The sequence below is a fragment of the Polypterus senegalus genome, chromosome 2, assembly GCF_016835505.1.
Source record: "Polypterus senegalus isolate Bchr_013 chromosome 2, ASM1683550v1, whole genome shotgun sequence".
Lineage (NCBI taxonomy): Eukaryota > Metazoa > Chordata > Cladistia > Polypteriformes > Polypteridae > Polypterus > Polypterus senegalus.
Window position 1 is genome coordinate 65419670 of NC_053155.1, and position 21116 is coordinate 65440785.

General features: G+C 37.7%; 1 protein-coding gene across 6 annotated transcripts in view; it reads right to left on the bottom strand.

Moving 5' to 3' along the window:
• LOC120522987 (cytoplasmic protein NCK2) overlaps nt 1-21116 on the bottom strand; it is a 396008-nt gene that overhangs the window by 229236 nt on the left and 145656 nt on the right. The gene's annotated exons all lie outside the window — the stretch shown is intronic.

Here is a 21116-nt window from a genome sequence, read left to right on the forward strand (position 1 = left end):
AAAGGTTTATTCTTGAAAGGTAAAAAAAAAAAAGACCCAAACACAAAGCACTAAATTGTGTTGTCAGATATAGCTGCTCTGAGTCTTAAATTAACAAGTTCCTCATATTTTACACATTTAGAACATTAACATACTGTACTTACTTTTCATTATTATGGCTGTGCGGATATATCTCTGTAATACCATTATTTATTATTTCAAATGGAGGGTATAGCTGAAAAGCATAAATGAAAATGATTTTCACTAAAAAGATGAGAAGAGGAAAGAACATCAAAATGGAGTGGTAGGTAATTTTCTGAATACATTTTTACTAGCTTGCATTTTTTGTAACTCCATTTTCACCTGCATTGTGAAGATTTCATTCCACTTAACTCTTGTCCACTGCATCAAAATTTCATCTCACTCTTGAAGCATTAAGACAGGCTGTGCAAAAAACTATAGGATTTCTGCTGAGATGTGTGCATATAAATGCCAATCAAGTGCTGCATAAATTTAATAAAATGATTTTATGGAAACAATTATAGTATGACCAAATATCCTAACAAACATCAACTACATATTAGGTTTATTATTACGTGTAATTCCTATCATTTTGTGTTTATTGTAAATATCAGCTTATTTTATTTTACCTTCTGGCTTATTGCAAACTACAACCTAAACATATTACAGTAAATAAACTGCAGCTGGTTTCTTCACTTACCAATGACCACTGGCAATTACTGCCATATGACTGATCTTTCTTTCTTTTTTAATGAGGTTAAAAATCACTATTTTAAGAACCTTTTCATTGCTATGTGCACTTTTTTTGTTTCTTAGACAACACAAACTTCTCCCTAATCCGTCTTCATTCTCTGCATGTGAAATTTTGGCTAAGGAAGAATATCATACCATTTTTCAAAGCCAGGTTAATCCTGAGTAGGACTCCAATAAAGTGGGATACTTCAGGCCAAATTAAATAAATAAACGCATTGTGAAATGTGACAGTAAATAAATAAAAACACAATTATATGTAAGCATAAATAACAAAATGTGTCACGATAGATGTTTCTGTTTATTATTTATTCATGTACTTATTTATTTATTTATTTCAGTGACATGGCATGCAAACTGAAATGTACCTGAAAATGAAAACTGTCATTTTCACTCATCAAAGATGAGAGGGTGCTCTCTAGAGAGAACTGATTTTTGATTGGTGAATTGTCATTGAAGCAGATGTTCAAAGGTGTGACTGTGTAGGTCTGTGGCTGAGAGAAATACAATAAAAAGTTACCCAGAATTACTATACAAATCAGCTACTGATTTCATCCTCGGCATCTAATATACCTGCTGTACATTTTTCCCTTAATGGCTAAATATTTTACATCCACTCTACCAATGATTCACTAATCAAAAAACAGTACTCACTTGAGCACACACTCTCCACTTTGACAGGTGAAAATGACAGTTTTCAAGGTGTGTTTCTTTTTGTGTACAGTGTCAATAACTTACTGGAAACAATTAAATAGATAAAGAAATAAGTTACAAAACATTTCATGACACATTTCATTATTTATGCTCACATATCATTATACAGTGGGTATGGAAAGTATTCAGACCCCCTTCAATTTTTCACTCTTTGTTAAATTGCGGCCATTTGCTAAAATCCTTTAAATAAATTTTTTCTCTCATTAATGTACACACAGCACCCCATATTGACAGACAAAAAAAAGAATTTTTGAAATTGTTGCAGATTTATTAAAAAAGAAAAACTGAAATATCACATGGTCCAAAGTATTCAGACCCTTTGCTCAGTATATAGTAGAAGCACCCTTTTGAGCTAATACAGCCATGAGTCTTCTTGGGAAAGATGCAACAAGTTTTTCACACCTGGATTTGGGGATCCTCTGCCATTCCTCCTTACAGATCCTCTCCAGTTCTGTCAGGTTGGATGGTAAATGTTGGTGGACAGCCATTTTTAGGTCTCTCCAGAGATGCTCAATTGGGTTTAAGTCAGGGCTCTGGCTGGGCAATTCAGGAACAGTCACAGAGTTGTTGTAAAGCCACTCCATTATTTTAGCTGTGTGCTTAGGGTCATTTTCTTGTTGGATGGTAAACCTTCGGCCCAGTCAGAGGTACTTAGCACTCTGGAGAAGGTTTTTGTCCAGGATATCCCTGTACTTGGCCGCATTCATCTTTCCCTCGCTTGCAACCAGTCGTCCTGTCCCTGCAGCTGAAAAACACCCACACAGCATGATGCTGCCACCGCCATGCTTCACTGTGGGGACTGTATTGGACAGGTGATGAGCAGTGCCTGGTTGTCTCCACACATACCGCTTAGAATTAAGGCCAAAAAGTTCTATCTTGGTCTCATCAGACCAGAGAATCTTATTTTTCACCATTTCAGAGTCCTTCAGGTGTTTTTTTAGCAAACTCCATGCGGGCTGTCATGTGTCTAGCACTGAGGAGAGGCTTCCAACAGGCCACTCTGCCATAAAGCCCTGACTGGTGGAGGGCTGCAGCGATGGTTTTCTACAACTCCCATCTCCTGACTGCATCTTTGGAGCTCAGCCAAAGTGATCTTTGGGTTCTTCTTTACCTCTCTCACCAAGGCTCTTCTCGCCTGGTAGCTCAGCTTGGCCGGACGGCCAGCTCTAGGAAGGGTTCTGGTCATCCCAAACGTCTTCCATTTAAGGATTATGGAGGCCACTGGGCTCTTGGGAACCTTAAGTGCAGCAGAAATTTTTTTGTAACCTTGGACAGATCTGTGCCTTGCCACAATTCTGTCTCTGAGCTCTTCAGGCATTTCCTTTGACCTCATGATTCTCATTTGCTCTGACATGCATTGTGAGCTGTAAGATCTTATATGGACAGGTGTGTGGCTTTCCTAATCAAGTCCAATCAGTATCATCAAACACAGCTGGACTCAGATGAATGTGATCTCAAGGATGATCAAAAGAAATGGAAAGCATCTGAGTTAAATATATGAGTGTCGCAGCAAAGGGTCTGAATACTTAGGACCATGTGATATTTCAGTTTTTCTTTTTTAATAAATCTGCAACAATTTCAAAAATTCTTTTTTTTGTCTGTCAATATGGGGTGCTGTGTGTACATTAATGAGAAAAAAAAATAATTTAAATGATTTTAGCAAATGACTGCAATATAACAAAGAGTGAAATATTGAAGGGGGTCTGAATACTTTCTCTACCCACTGTATTTTTAGCTATTAACTATATATTATCATATTTCTCAACATATTTGCATATTCATTTAGTTATTAATTTTATTTTGTCCAAAATATATCCCTATCATTGACAAGTTATAGTTTAAGTGTAAACAAAGTTTAAGATTTATCCATCAAGGAGAAGAAAAAAAGAACACCCAAATTACTTTAATTCACAATTTTATTCCTCAATTCCCTAAACCTCTACTCCAGTCTTCTAAATCCAGCTACAGAAATGATACTGAAATGCAAGCATAGCCAATCAAGTAATGGATGGACATGTCATATGTGGTCATGGTGGCTATCATGCTAGAAAAAGAGAGGAAGTAAAGGTTAAGTGCTATAGTGTTATCAGGTAATATTAAGCATGTTGAGAGTACAAAACTGAATTATATATACAGTGCATCCGGAAAGTATTCACAGCGCATCACTTTTTTCACATTTTGTTATGTTACAGCCTTATTCCAAAATGGATTAAATTCATTCTTTTACTCAGAATTCTACACACAACACCCCATAATGACAACGTGAAAAAAGTTTACTTGAGGTTTTTACAAATTTATTAAAAATAAAAAAAACTGAGAAATCACATGTACATACAGTAAGTATTCACAGCCTTTGCTCAATACTTTGTCAATACACCTTTGGCAGCAATTACAACCTCAAGTCTTTTTGAATATGATGCCACAAGCTTGGCACACCTATCCTTGGCCAGTTTCGCCCATTCCTCTTTGCAGCACCTCTCAAGCTCCATCAGGTTGGATGGGAGGCGTTGGTGCACAGCCATTTTAAGATCTCTCTAGAGATGTTCAACTGGATTCAACGTGACGCCTGCCATTCACACCAAAGAGTTCAATCTTTGTCTCATCAGACCGGACAATTTTGTTTCTCATGGTCTGAGAGTCTTTCAGGTGTCTTTTGGCAAACTCCAGGCAGGCTGCCATGTGCCTTTTACTAAGGAGTGGCTTCCATCTGGCCACTCTACCATACAGGCCTAATTGGTGGATTGCTGCAGAGATGGTTGTCCTTCTAGAAGGTTCTCCTCTCTCCACAGAGGACCACTGGAGCTCTGACAGAGTGACCATCGGGTTCTTGGTCATCTCCCTGACTAAGGCCCTTCTCCCCTGATAGCTCATTTTAGATGGCCAGCCAGCTCTAGGAAGAGTCCTGGTGGTTTCTAACTTCTTCCACTTACGGATGTTGGAGGCCACTGTGCTCACTGGGACCTTCAAAGCAGCAGAAAGTTTTCTGTAACCTTCCCCAGATTTGTGCCTCGATACAATCCTGTCTCGGAGGTCTACAGACAATTCCTTTGACTTTATGCTTGGTTTGTGCTCTGACATGAACTGTCAACTGTAGGACCTTATATAGACAGGTGTGTGCCTTTCCAAATCATGTCCAATCAACTGAATTTACCACAGGTGGACTCCAATTAAGCTGCAGAAACATCTCAAGGATGATCAGGGGAAACAGGATGCACCTGAGCTCAATTTTGAGCTTCATGGCAAAGGCTGTGAATACTTGCGTACATGCGATTTCTCAATTTTTTTATTTTTAATAAATTTGCAAAAACCTCAAGTAAACTTTTTTCACGTTGTCATTATGGGGTGTTGTGTGTAGAATTATGAGGAAAAAAATGAATTTAATCCAGTTTGGAATAAGGCTGTAACATAACAAAATGTGGAAAAAGTGATGCGCTGTGAATACTTTCCGGATGCAGTATATATACTGTATATTTCAACAATGACATTTTAACAATTATTCAACTACACTGCACTCGACTTATTTACTGGAAATATTAGGGTAAATACTTCTAAGGATAAATATGTAAGCGTATGAATAGCACTTTATGTTTTGTGTTTAGTTAGTCTTGTTTATATTGTTTAAAGTAAAATGTAAGCCATGATGGACCCTTCTGATTCTTTGTGCTTTCTCTTGGCATTGTATTTTACATGTCACCTTTCAATTGTACAGTACATAAATCAATGCTTACTATATGCTGCCATAATAATTGTCCAAAATATTTTTATTTTTCCATATTAATTATTTTTGGCTATATCATCCACCCCAGTGAAGGATCCAACCAAATGGGCCCTGTGTATTCCTGCCACCTGCTCCCCTTTAGGTGGTGTTTTAAGGACCATTGGCAAAACTGTATCCTGGCACAATAGTAATCCAAAGCCGAAGACAACTGACAGACTAGTACTTCTACCCAAAAGCAATGCAAAAATAAGCCCGTTGAGCACCATAAGGCTAATATGCTCTAACCCTTTCATTGTTTATATTCAATTATTCGCTTGCATTGCTCTTTTAGTTGACTAACATAAAGGTGTTGCCTTACAGTCTGTTAAATGTTGTACGAATGTAAACATCTTACATAACAGTTGATTGATATAGCAATTGCCAAAATGATTTCAAAATCTAGATTTATGTATTTTATTTATGCTCATTAATTTTCATTTCTGATAAGAAGTTTCTTTTTTATATGACAGATAGATAGATAGATAGATAGATAGATAGATAGATAGATAGATAGATAGATAGATAGATAGATAGATAGATAGATAGATAGATAGATAGATAGATAGATATTATGTATATAAACCATCAGAGAGCCAATTAGGGTCAGGCCTGTTGGGGATCAGAACTGGTGTGTTGCTGAGGTGTCGACCACAGCACAGCAGCACTTGGGTCCCAATTTGAGGCAGCCCATCAGGGTAGGCGTGTGAAACATCTTGTCTCTCCGGCATGATGATCATCTTCCTTTGCTGTCAGAGCTTTGAAAACTCTGGATTTCAGTGGCGGCACTCTCTGAGGTGCAAAGACCTGGGACTGGCCAGGTCACTGTAGGGGGGTACACCTTTTATTGGTGTGGTCACACCTGTTATTGGTCTGGTCGCTCTGATGGCTGTGCAGATGGTGGAACGGTCCTTACAGACACTGCAGTTGTGACCTGCTGGACTGGGTACTTTGAGCAGCTGTTTAAAGCTGTTCCTTCAGCTAGGACATTGGAGATCTCTAGGTCCGCGGTTCTTCAGTCTGATCTTTCAATTAGCTGTGAACCACCCAATCTCACTGGTATCGCACAGGTGGTGAACCAGCTGAAGGTAGGGAAGGCTGTGGGGATCTGTGGTACCCGGGGTGAACTTCTCCAGGCTGGTGGCAAGGCTTTCCTCCTGGCATTGCAAGCAATCTTTCCAGAGGGTGGAACTGGACCGTGTGTCTTTTTGGAGGGTTGCAAACCAGGAGTCCAAGCTGTGCGTTGTACTAGTGCATGTTCCCCAACCTGACATGACCCTGCATATTACACCATAATAATATGCCTTTTTGGTATCTTCTTTACTCAAAATACTATTCACCCTTAACATTGAGTATCAGGAAATGTATATAATAATTATTGATAATTAGCCACATTGAATAACTTGGAAAATATATCTGGATAACATTTTGGCCGTATCTCTAGCCCTATTAAACAACAATACACATTTACCTTCTATTTTTGAAGGGTATTTTACTAGTGAGTACATGCTGTAGGTAGTTTCACAAGCAAGAGGAGAGCATTTAATCCAGCAAATACCTAAGTCAGGGGTATCAAATTGTAATAGTGGAGAGCCACTTTGGTTGCAGGTTTTCGTTTTAGCTATTTGCTGCTGCTAACCAAACAGACATATTTTGCATTCATTTTCATCAACTAGATTTTTAAGATTCATAGCCCTTAGTTCTTGCTTTCCTTAATGAGCAGCCAAACCATAATACAAATCCAAGCCAATAGGTGACTCCATTTGTCCATCACAGACAGACAGGCAAAACTTTATTTGTCCTCAGAGGGAAACTTTGGCCTTTTGCAGAAGCTCAATAAATACATAAATATTATTCTATTATAACAAACAAAAATCCCCTCACAAATACACACCGGAATGACTAATAGGAAAGAAAAAAAAAAAAACAAAGAAAAACTTTGGATTTGCCTAAAGGTAAAAAGCAGCCAAAGCCACAGTGATAAATTATAAAGAATTATTGCTGTTAGTTCAAAGAACCCCCCTTAGCATTTCTTTAAACAAAATGTTTGTATAATAAAATGAAAAGTGAAGGTCTGAGAAATGTCAGCCTGCTCTGGTCCAGAAAAAAATCCATAGTGCTTTTAGAGCAAAACAAAATCGATAATTTTGGAAATACCTGGTGTGGTAAAATGAGAACAAAAAGCCATAAAATTAAATAATGGATTTCATGAACTGCAGCAATTGGCTTCTAAGTAAAAAACTGGTTGAAGAACAAATGGTAGTCCTGTATGAAAATGAGTCTGATACCCCAAGGTTAGGTGGTCAACTGTTGGCTCATTATTGCTTGGTTGTTTGTTAAAGCATAAAGAAACATTTAAGGGTTCTGAATCTTTAAAAGCAAATTAGTTAACATTAAAGCAAATGAAGTCTATTCCATTAACAGAAGTAATTATTGGCTAACTAAGAAAATGGCTGGAACAAACACCTGAAGCCACTACTGTAGCCCTCTGGGACATACTTTTCAAAAGTTGTCACGCATTCAGCTTTTACTGAATGACTTGGCACTTTGTTTGAGAACACAAAGACTCCTAATATTTGGTAGTACCATATTGTCTTTAGATCTCCACAGAGCTGCCTTTTTAATTTATTGCTGTCCTGAATTCTATTAAAAGATATAGGACTTTTTTGAGGATATTTATTCAAACTGTTGTTGAACGTTGTCCAATCCAATTACCGAAATTATGTTTAATGATAAATGTTTTGCTTTCTTGTAATAATAATTCCAAGGTATTTAAAAACATTTGTAATACAATCAGTGAAAAGTTATTCTACCTTGGTCTGGTATGCAAGAGAGTTCACTGGAAAAAGCATTCTCTTATTTGAATTAATTTAAAATCTGGCGAGCTTACAAAATTCTCTTGGCAAATTTAATACTAATGCCAAAAATCAGTATGGTTCTGAAACATAAATGACCATATTATCAACATAAAAAGATATTTTCTGCTTATGCTAGATAAAGATGGAATTTTATAACCCAGGGAACTTCAACACAATGCACTGACAGTCTAGCACAGGTCTCAATGACCTCGAATGTGAGTGCAAGTTAAAAGTAATTCAAGATTTAGGAAGGCAACAAAGAAAAGGTAAAGGGGCACAAATGAAGATATAGAATGAGGTTTGTTAAAAAAAAAAAAAAAAATGGATGAAATGGACAGAACTAAAAGAAAGATGGCGATGGTGTTTCAACAATTATATTTAAGAAAAAGCCACAAACAGAAGAGGGTGTTTAACCCTAATTACTGTAACCAACAGAGCACCTTGAAGCTTGGCAAAAAAAAAAAATATGCCTAACGACATTTTTGAATATGTTTTGCCAAGTACTACAATAATAAATGACAATAATGATATTGGTAGATTCAGTAAACAATAGTTGTCCACATATTAAGGAAGGCTTAAGAGAAGGTTTATAGATGTGGTGAGAGAGGACATGCAGGTGTAACAGAAAAAGATGCACAGGACAGAAAGATATAGAACAAGATGATCCGGTGTGGCAACCCCTAACGGGAGCAGTTGAAAGAAGAAGAAGAAAGAAGAAGTAAACAATTAATGCTACATTCAGTAATAATCATTTATTTCTGGAAATTGTAACATAAATCAGATTCTGAAAGTTAAACTGGTAGGTAAGAATGAAAAAATAGATGTGCAAAGATAATTCAGGCAATACATTTGCACAGTAGGGGAATAAGAATTTGAATTTGTTAATTAGCTTTCAACAAATAAGGTATCTGTCATAATCTAGGTAAATAAACTGTTAACATGAGGGGAAGAATCACATCATTCTGTTAATGTTATCATAGTAGGTGCAAGTTAATGTAATGTCACCAACTGTTCATCCAAAGGCATTATATTTGCAAGAATGTTTGCCGCTCCGTAAAATGATTAAGTGAGTAGACATTATTTAATTTAGCCAATCTATTTAAGGTCTTATCACCTCTTTAATAAGACACCTTTAAGATTAAAGAAAGATAAAAAAAAAATTTACTTGGCACCATTAACAGCATGCACTATTACAAGGTGCTTTATAGGGAAAACAGGATTATAACACAGAAGCAAATACGTAAACTCAACACAGCACATGTGAAAAATGATTATCTTAAAAGTATACCTGATGAAAGGGAGTTCTCTATTTTAACTCTTGTGGCCAATTTTATCAATCTTGATTTGACTATACTGTCCCACATTCTCAATTTACTCTCATGTAATATGAATTCATATTAGGAATCTTGAAGGATTGTTTTATCAGGTGGGGCATGATCTTGTACTTTATTTTGTTACTTTCTGTTGTATTCTTGATTGGTTTGCAAGGCTCTGCATGCGGGATGGCGGCAGAGGTGACTTATGCTTACGTTAATTGTACAGTATATGCATATGAATAGTACTATAGAAGAATTCAATAATTGCAGCATGGGGTTTTCAGGACTCCACTGGAAGGAGGAATTGTAGGTTCAGGTGATTGTGAATTAAAAGGCAAGAGGATATGAAAACCAAGTAGTGTGGTGTCTGAAATGCGACTCTGTATAAAGTCTAGGTGGGACACAATGTTTGTTTTAATTTGTACATAAAACAGAAGCATTTTAGTTGTCTTAGTAATGGGCCTTGAGAAAATAAAAAGTTATTTTAAAATAAAGTTGGACAATATCTTCTAAAAGTATTTTTAAACACTAATTATCATTTACATTTTTTATTCCTTCCTTAAGGTAACATCACCAACATGGCTGTTTTGGGTAAACTACTGCCACTGCCCATGTGGGAAATATAACTCGGGTGCTAGTCTGAAAGCTCTAAAAATATTTATCCCGTGTTATTAACACATACTCCGTTTTTTAGTTTTATTCTGCAATGCTCATTCTATATAGCTTCTTCATATTCATTTGTATATCACTATTGCTACATACACTGCTGTGAAATTTTATGCCATAGCTGTCCGAGAGGTATATTTTCACAGTTATGATGGAAATCCTGCCATGAACAGTGCACTACAAAAATCCTTTTACTGACTAAGTGTTTTTTCATAATATTGCCCTGCTAAATTAGGTAGCTTTTTGAACATTATTTGTATTTTCCTTTTATCTTTACTTATTTATTTAATAGTGTACTTATTTATCAGCAATACTGCATATCCACTCTCTGGCACACTATCAATGAGGACTTTAATCCAATGAATTATTAGGCATTAGTACACCAAGAAACACTACTGGGACTTTTTTTTTTTTACAAGTATCATATATTTACACGGGCTGTTACAGACTGAAATCAAATGTATGTTTTTATTCTAAAATAGTAAGAATAAGAGTAGCTCACTTCTCAAAACGGACTCATCCGGGGTCGAACCCGTGAAGTTTTGAATACCAGTCAACAGTTGATATCATTGCGCCACCGAAGCGGTTGTAGCAAGTACGTGTCAATGTCGCACCCTAACGTGGGTTCTTTTTCTGCAGTTATATTCTTGAATAGAAGTGCACTTGTTTTGTTATATTTGTACCTTTTGTGAAAGTGTTTCTTTGATATTTGGAATTCATGCTGCACACATTATACACTTCATGTCTACATTTTGTCAATTATTACTAAAACATGAAAAATGTTTCTGTTTTAACGATGTGTTTACATAAGATTGTTGAAGACACGGAACACACAGGAAATGCAAGTGTTCCAAATAACGTTATAGTATTTATAAAAGGTGTCATTTTGCTTGACTTCTCCCTCTATACAACTCAGGTAAACAGACTTGAGCTGAGAAAACTGTGCGGGGTGGGGGGATGTGATAGCAGGCTGCTTGCTGTTTGCTGCTTATCGACACATTTATAGGACAAAAGATGCTGACGGAGAGGTGCGAAGCGATTTAAGGTGGGACAGATCTACAAGTATTTTTGTAGGCTCTAGTAATTCTAGTGTTAAACCTAAAGTAATATGCCTTTATAATTCCTCACTGTGAATCGTCCCTTATCTTTAACCAAGTCAGAATTCTTTCTTCTCTTTGGTAATTTTTATGTGTGTTTGAGTGAGGTAGTTGTTGTTGGTTATATTATTTCTAGAGCTTCTGTAAAAGACACATACAAATAACTTAAATACATGCTAACTAACTATCTCTCTATCTATCTATTCCGTTAATGTAACACTGAATATAAACCTAAGCCTAGTCTTGTAAGCCTCATAAAGTGCCAATGGACTTTATGTAATGCAGTAAATACTGTGAATCATTAACATTGACTGACTGAAAATAATTATGTCTCTTTTATTTAGTGAGAGGATGCAACTCATGACATTGTCCTCATAAAAAAGAAAATCAACATCATGAATTTAGGTACCATACCTCAGATACCGGAGGAACAAAAGACAGAAGGTCAAGCTCACACTGCTCCCATTCTCTAAATAATTGCTTTCAAAGTGAATAAAAGCAATTCAGCTGTTATTCTGCAGTATTTGGTTTGAAATATGGGTAGCCTGTTTGGTTGTTTTTATCTCTCAACTTGCCAAATACTTGCTTTATTACAAGTAAAATAAATATATTTATACTTTAAAAAGAAATTGCTTGCATTTCCCAGGTCTGTTCACCATAGGCAGCTGTGGGGATGTCCATAGGGGAGTCTTTGTATACTCTATCTTTCTCCTACTCGTTTCTGGATACTGAAACAGAACTTTTATACTCCTCATAACTCCAACATCCTTTTCGTTGTTTTTGTGTTCAGCTAAATTACTATTTGTCTGCCTAGTAACTAAGCTCAGCCAGACAGCATCTACACAAAGCCAACTTTTTAAAATTGCAATTTCAATTCAAATTACCACCTTTGTCCACCTTTGGCATAAAGTACCATTCTCACTCACAGTAAGCAATAAATACAGTTAAGTATATTGATTTCAAATTAAAATTACATTTGTGTCTCTTCTGAATGACTGACACTATTAAAATAAACCAAGTGGGCTTTAATTAAAATCAAGTGACTGATTATGAACACAGCTTGCAGCTACCTGTGAATGCCCTCCATGACAGAAAGATGAATGCCAACACTGCAGCTGACTGAGAGCTGTCATGGCCAAAGGGAAATGTATGTACAGCTCTTTTAATCATTAGAGTTTAACAATAGTCAACATTATAAAAATCCCCCATGCTTTAAATAATTTCAAAATATATAGGAGGATAATAATAAATGCATGAAAAACTTTAGTCAAATCATACAGGCAACAGACCATCATCACACAAAAACAGAATATAGAAAGATGTATGAATCAAGTACTGTATACTGTGAGAAAGACAAATCCAGGAATACATATTTCTTAGAAATTAATCCACCAAAAATAACTTTCCAGAAATGAATATTAGCTACATAAAACACATATTCTAACAATGGACTTCATCTAGTTCTGCAGTATTGAGTCAGTTTCACATTTGCTGATTTACAGTTTTATTATTATACATGTGATAGTTTGATTGAATCCTCAAAAATAAGCCCTTTTCACACTTCTTGTATTTATTTTCTTCTGGGAGGTGTCACTGAAATCTAAACTGTCTAACAATTTTCCAAAATAAGGGCAGAATTACAAAAGAAGAGCTTCCGTAGTGTCCCCCTGTGTTCAAGTTACAAATAACAACTTAGTTTCTTAATTTTCATACCTTTCCCTCTGATAAAATGTACAGAAGAAAATGAATTAAAGCAATCCAAAAAGCAAAGTATATAAAAAATACAGAAGAAAATGAATTAAAGCAATCAAAAGAGCAAAGTATATAAAAAATGTGCTCCAATGGTAGGGCAATGTTTTTAGCTAGTACTTTAAATCAGAGTAAATAAAGTCTAAGACTGCCCTACAACTGATGCTGCGGACAGTTTTTGTGTGAGAGTCTGCGCTGATGTAAAACAGCACAGCAGGTCACTTCTTAATAATGGAACATGACTATGCAACAGCACCAGCTCCCGGTCAGTACATACAACTTAAAGTAACTACAGTATGATAAATTTCATTTTTCCGGTCTTCTTCTTCTTTCGGCTGCTCCCATTAGGGGTTGCCACGGTGAACCAGCTATTTCCATATCCTCCTGTTCTCTGCATCTTGCTCTGTCACATCCATCACTTGCATGTTCTCTCTCACCGCATCCATAAACCTCTTTGGCCTTCCTTTTTTTCCTCTTCCCTGGCAGCCCTATCCTTAGCATCCTTTTCCCAATATACCCAGCATCTCTCATCTGCACATGTCCAAACCAGCGCAATCTCACCTCCCTGGCTTTGTCTCCAAACCATACAATTTCAGCTGGTCCTCTAATGTACTGACTTCTAATCCTGTCCATCCTTATCATACCCAATGGAAATCTTAACATCTTTAACTCTGCCACCTCCAGCTCTCTCTCCTGTCTTTTTGTTAGTGTCACCGTCTCCAACCTATATAACATAGCTTGTCTCTCTACCGTCTTGTAAACCTTCCATTACACTCTTGCTGGTACTTGTCTGTCACAAATCATTCCTGACACTATTCTCCACCCACTCCATCCTGCCTGCCTCCTCTCTTCTTCATCTCTCTTCTACACTCCCCGGCACTCTTTACTGGTCATCCAAAGTACAGCAGAATCTCGGAACATGAATGTCTTCAGACTCTAACAATTCAGAATACAAATGGGTCATTTAAAATTTTTTTGCCCCAATCTCAAACAAAAACTTACAACATGAAAATCCTGCTAAAACCTGTACAGATAAAGATGCGGCCCTGAGAAGCAGAGGCAAAGCCAAACAAGCTTACATATGCTGTATATGCCTATGACTCAGCCTCGGTATTGCCACAGATCTCCTGTTGTAAAGACCTGCTGAAACTGTTCTCTGTCAATGTGTTATTGATTGCTTTTTTTGATGGGGCTTTTCCTGTTGAAAGTAATTACCATGGCCCCTAAGAAAGTTAGGCAGCTATGTACAGGCTAGTTATGTTTACATAAATATAGGTGATCATTTGGTTGCCATCAGCTCACCTCAATGCAGATACAGTTAGGTCCATAAATATTTGGACAGAGATAACTTTTTCTAATTTTGGTTCTGTACATTACCACAATTAATTTTAAATGAAACAACTCAGATGCAGTTGAAGTGCAGACTTTCAGCTTTAATTCCGTGGGTTGAACAAAAAGATTGCATAAAAATGTGAGGCAACTAAAGCATTTTTTAATACAATCCCTTTATTTCAGGGGCTATTCTCATTACTGATCACAATGTCATCCACAAACATCATGTCTACTGTCCTATGTCAACCTGTGCATCACCATCGCAAATACAAAAGGGCTCAGAGCTGATCCCTGATGTAATCCCACCTCCACCATAAATGCATCCACCACTCCTACCGTAGACCTCACCACTGTCACACTTCCCTCGTACATATCCTCTACTACTCTTACATCTCTGCCCCTCCCAAATTCCTCATTAAATAAGACAACTCCTCTCTAGACACCCCGTCATATGCTTTCGCTAGATCCACAAGGACACAATGCAACTCCTTCTGGCATTCTCTATACTTCTCCATCAACATTGCATCTGTAGAGCTCTTTCCTGGCATGAAACCATAATGCTGTTTACAAATCACCACCTTCCTTCTTAACCTGGCTTCGACCACTCTTTCCCATGACTTCATGCAGGGGATGATCAATTTTATCCCTCTGTAGTTACTACAGTTCTGCACATCACCTTTATTTTTAAAAATCGGTACCAGTACACTAATTCCCCAATCTTCAGGCATCCTCTCACTTTCCAAGATCGCTTTAAACATTCTGGTTAAAAACTCCACTGCCATCTCTCCTAAACTAACAATATAAATAAGCTTAAATATTGTATGTTCGGTGTTTCATGACAGGAACCTAATAACTCACCTATGGCAAACAAGAACAAATACAAAAAACGATATTGAAAACAATGCGAAACACAAAGGTTGCTAGATAAACATAGATCAAATATGGATATTTTATAAGATTACAGCTACAGTAATTTACCTTGTTTATTCTATAATATACTGACATCTGTCAAAATGGAGCAAGCTAACATTAATTGTGAAAAGACAGGTAAACTGAAGCTGTTACCATACTGGCACACCTATGGTAATTATACAACCCTATCCACAGGGGATGCACAAACCAGTGTGTTTCTTCATGCCAGTCCCAAGCCCGGATAAATGGGGAGGGTTACATCAGAAAGGGCATCCAGAGTAACATTTTGCCAGATCAACATGCAGACAACAATACAGATTTCCATACTGGATCGGTTGTGTCCCAGGTTAACAACAACTGCCACCCAGTACTGTTAGCCAACAGGGTGTTGGCGGAAATTGGGCTACTGTTGGCCGAAGAAGAGGGGGGAAAGACAACAGGAAGAAGATAAAGAGAGTGGAACTGAGGGTAGGAACTTTGAATGCTGGCAGTATGACTGGTAAGGGGACAGATTTAGCCGATATGATGGAAAGAAGTAAGGTTGATATATTCTGCGGGAAAGAGACTAAATGAAAGGAGAATAAGGCCAGATGGATCATATGTAGATTCAAATTGTTTTATCACGGTGTGGATGGGAGGAGAAATAGGGTAGGGGTTATTCTGAAGGAACAGTATGTCAAGAGTGTTTTGTAAGTGAAAAGAGTGTCAGAGAATTGGAGGTATGATGATAAATGTTTGTTGTTAGTGCATATGCCCCGCAAGTTGGGTGTGCGATGGAGGAGAAAGAACATTTCTGGAGTGAGTTGGATGAACTGATGGACAGTGTACCCAAGGGACAGAGAGTGTTGATTGGAGCGGATTTCAATGGACATGTTGGTGAAGTGAACAGAGGAGATGAGGAGGTGATGGGTAGGTATGGTGTCAAGGAGAGGAATGAAGAAGGTCAGATGATAGTGGATTTTACAAAAAGGATGGGCATGGTTGTAGTGAATATGTATTTTAAGAAGAGGGAGGAGCATAGAGTTACATACAAGAGTGGAGGAAGATGCACACAGGTAGATTATATCCTATGCAGAAGAGTCAATCTGAAGGAGATTAAAAACTGCAAAGTGGCAGCAGTGGAAAGTTTAGTTAGACAGCATAGGATGGTCTGCAGGATGATTTTGGAGATCAAGAAGAGGAGGAGAGTGAGGACAGAGCCAAGGATCAAATGGTGGAAGTTGAAAAAGGAAGACTAAAGTTGAGATTAGGGAAGAGGTAAGAAAGGCACTGGGTGGCAATGAAGAGTTACCAGACAACTGGGCAACTACAGCAGATGTAGTAAGGGTGACAGCAAGGAGGGTGCTTGGCATGACATCTGGACTGAGGAAGGAGGAAAAGGAAACCTGGTGGTGAAATGTGGAAGTACAGGAGAGTATACAGAGGAAGAGGATGGTGAAGAAGTGGGATAGTCAGAGAGATGCAGAAGGTAGACTAGAGTACAAGGAGATAAGGTGCAAGGTGAAGATAGAGGTGGCAAAGACTAAAGAAAAAGTGTATGATGAGATTTATGGGAGGTTGGACATTAAGGAGGAAAGAAAAGCACATGTACCAATTTGCTAGACAGAGGGACAGAGCTGGGAAAGACGTGCAGAACGTTAGGGTTAAAAAGGATAAAGATGGAAACATACTCACAAGCGAGGAGGGTGTGTTGAGAAAATGGAAAGAGTACTTCGAGATGCTGATGAATGAAGAGATGATGTGGAGATAGTAAATCAGGAAAAGCAACAGATTAGCAAGGAAAGTGTAAGGACAGCTATGAAGAGGATGAAGAATAGAAAGGCTGTTGGTCCAGATGACATACTTGTGGAAGCATGGAGCTGTTTAGGAGAGGTGGCAGTGGAGTTTTAACCAGATTGTTTAACGGAATCTTGGAAAGTGAGAGGATGCCTGAGGAGTGCAAAACAAGTGTCCTGGTACCGATTTTTAAGATTAAGGGGGATGTGCAGAACTGTAGTAACTACAGGATGATAAAACTGATGAACCACAGCATGAAGTTATGGGAAAGAATTGTGAAAGCTAGGTTAAGAAATGAGGTGATGATTAGTGAGCAGCGGCATGGTTTCATGCCAAGAAAGAGCACCACAGATGCAATGTTTGTTCTGAGGATGGAAAAGTATAGAGAAAGCCAGAAGGAGGCATTGTGTCTTTGTGAACCTGGAGAAAATCATATGACAGGGTGCCTCGAGAGGAGCTGTGGTATTGTATGAGGAAGTCGGGAGTGGCAGAGAAGTACATAAGAGTTGTACAGGATATGTACGAGGGAAGTGTGACAATGGTGAGGTCTGCGGTAGGAGTGACAGATGCGTTCAGTGTGGAGGTGGGATTACATCAGGGATCAGCTCTGTGCCCTTTCTTATTTGCAATGGTGATGGACAGGTTGACAGATGAGATTAGACAGGAGCCCCTTGGGCTATGATGTTCGCTGATGACGTTGTGATCTGTAGCGAGAGTAGGGAGAAGGTTGAGGAAACCCTGGAGAGGTGGAGATATGCTCTTGGGAGGAGAGTAATGAAGGTCAGTGCAAACAAGACAAGAAGGAGATCAGAGGAATGGTGAGGATGCAGGGAGTGGAGTTGGTGAAGGTGGATGAGTTTAAATACTTGGGATCAACAGTACAGTGTAATAGGGATTGTGGAAGAGAGGTGAGAGTGCAGGCAGGGTGGAACGGGTGGAGAAGAGTGTCAGGAGTGATTTGTGACAGACTGTTATCAGCAAGAGTGAAAGGGAAGGTCTATAGGACGGTACTGAGACCAGCTATGTTATATGGGTTAGAGACTGTGGCACTGACCAGAAATCAGGAGACAGAGCTGAAGGTGGCAGAGTTAAAGATGCTAAGATTTGCATTGGGTGTGACGAGGATGGACAGGATCAGAAATGAGTACATTAGAGGGTCCTCAGGTTGGGCGGTTGGGAGACAAGGTCAGAGAGGCAAGATTGCATTGGTTTCGACATGTATAGAGGAGAAATACTGGGTATAGTTGGAAAAGAATGTTAAAGATAGAGATGCCAGGCAAGAGGAAAGGAGGAAGGCCTAAGAGAAGGTTTATGGATGTGGTGAGGGAGAACATGCAAGTGATGGATGTGACAGAGCAAGATTCAGAGGACAGGAAGAAATGGAAACAGATTATTCCTGTGGCAACTCCTAATGGAAGTAGCCTAAAAAAAAAGAAGACGACCTATGGTAAATATATAGGATTTCCTCCATGAAAATGTTATAGCATTTGTTATGAAATGCTTTTCAACAATAAATTTCAATTGTCAGAAGTAAAAGTATAGAAATGGAATAAAAATGACATGTTGCTGTATAACTAACAAGAAGTAGATTTATCTGTTAATGTACCACTTTTAAATTGTGTGAAAAGGGCTAACAGGCCCCGAGTACGTGAATATGTTGTTCGATGACGTTCGAGACATTTACTACCATATTGCACCTGATGCATGAGCTGGGGAGTTGCTTAGTCTATGTGGAATTTGGGCATTTTATGAATCTTTATCGTAAATGTGATAACCTAATTTATAAAAGAATAAATGAAATGATTTTTTCAAAAATGCACTGCATTAAAATGACAAAGTGTTAATAAGGAGAAGATGTTAAATTTGTTAAATACAGAGATTAGACTACAATATTGTTACAAGTCATGTTATCTGCTTGTAAGACAAAACATAAATACCCATAACATTACTTTGTACAGTTTTATCCATTTTTAAAAACCATTTTTTCCCATTACATTTTTGCGAGGTCAGATGCTTTTGTCACTATTTGGCAACCCTAGAGAGTGACATTTGTCCATTAAAGGGGACATACTGTAACACCACCAGTTAATCTAACATGTAATCCTATGAAATGTACATGGAAACAGGCACACACAGAGAGCCTACAAAAACAATAACTACGCTGGAACCTGAATCTAAGCCCCAGGACATATGAGGCAGCAGTCTTAACCAATGCATTTAAATATGTTATTCTGCAATATTATTAATGCTACTGACAATCAAACTAGTCACAACACAGTTACAGTTAAAGCTGTCTGAAAATGCCATAGAAATTAATAAGAGAAGTCACTCGTTGACACTTGGAAATGCAGCTTCATAATCCATTATGGTGGAAATAATGGCTTCACTTTACGAGGATGCTTTTAACACATTGTACTCCTTTGTTAATCCCCCAGTGTTAAGCTACAGCACACATAAAGACAAAGTCTCTCTTTATTTTTAGGCTTTGTTCTGATTTTCTACAGGCTTATATATTAATGGATAAAGATCTGTTTGGTCAAAAACATGATCCTGAGTTGAAATACACATTCCAGGAATGGAATGGATAGACGAAAATATGCCGATGAAAGAAATATACTCATGATAAGCACTTTGGTAATGACATTGACTCTGCATTTGCATTTTAGCTAAGTCTTTAGTAGCACATAGGTCAGGAAAAGTGCTAGGCCTAAAAATAGTACATTAAACACATGGTATGTTGTTATTAAAAAAAACACTATGCAAAAGCTGGCCAACACACACCATTTTAGTCTTCAATGTGTTAACAATGCAGGCAATTCTGGTCAAATTTCACAGAACAGTGTTTGGATAATAGTACAGTGCCAGCACGGATCTCTAAAATGGAGCAGCAACAAACTGACTAGACATGTTTCTCTATTTTTTACAGTATGACCTGTGGCAGAGTATCAGTATCTAGCCAGTCATTGTTTTAACAAGCATCACTTATTTACCTATCACTGACAGCATGCTTTTTTTTTTATACATACACATATTTGATTTCCTACCTCTGTACAAAACCCACTGTAGTGAACATTGAGTATTTGATGGGCTTGGCTGCTTTAATTGGACTGGCAGTGAGACTATACAGGCATTTCTTTTAGTATTATTTCAACAAAATAATTCCATGAGTATGCTGCAAAGAAATAAAATGTTATTTATAACATTGTGTGTATTTTACCAGAGAAGCTGAATTTTGCAGTTTATCTTTGCAAATACCAAAAACTGATGGCAAGAAAACTTTGTTTAAACCTGAACCTGTGAAGCTGAGACACATAAAACCACTGAAAGTGGTGTGCTTCCAGAAAATTCAATTGGATTAATAATTAATTGAACAATTAAAATACAGTCAGATACATGTGATGAGAAAGCTAAATACCAGACTACTAAAAAGGATTGCACAGTCTAGATGACAGGCTGGAATGGAATCTTACTGCAAAACAGGATTAAGAAAAAGAGCAACCAAGTACTGTTGAGTGTGTGACGGTAAGGAGGATATTTAAACAAGCCATCTTCTACTTGTAAACATGAAATACAGCTCGACAAAGAAAGAGAAAATAGTACAAGGGCCACTGGCAGGGTTATTAAATACACAAATAATTTTAGTCAGTAAAGGAAAGCAAAAGGGTTTCATGCAACGTAATTGTACAATTATTGTTTATTGTCACAGTATAAAAACTTGAAATGTGTGATATAATTATTAGTCAAATTCATCTGAATTTTACAAAAAGAAGCGCCTTAATGCAACCATACAAGAATAATGTACATCTCTTTGGGTTTATCCAATGTGTATAATAGCTTACACACCAAGAAGAGAAGCCAGGAATGGGCCATATGAAGAGGGACCAGCCATTACAGGAGAAAGTGTGAGTAGACAAGGCAAAGCATTCCTGGAAACAAACTGAGCAGGAGTACCTGGATTATGGAAATGCTGAGGTAGAACATGAAGACTCCAGCAAGATTCCTCCAGATCACAAATGGGCATCAGGTTAAATCCACGGAGGGAAGTGATAGCTTATTGCTAACATTGGGGTATGCGGTCTTAAAGCCACTAATGACTCATAGCCCTTTAAGTAAGACAGCGTTCACAGGTGTATCTCCAGCAGAAGCCATTGTAACTTTTAGATGAAGTCCTTGAAACTAGAGGGATGTATGA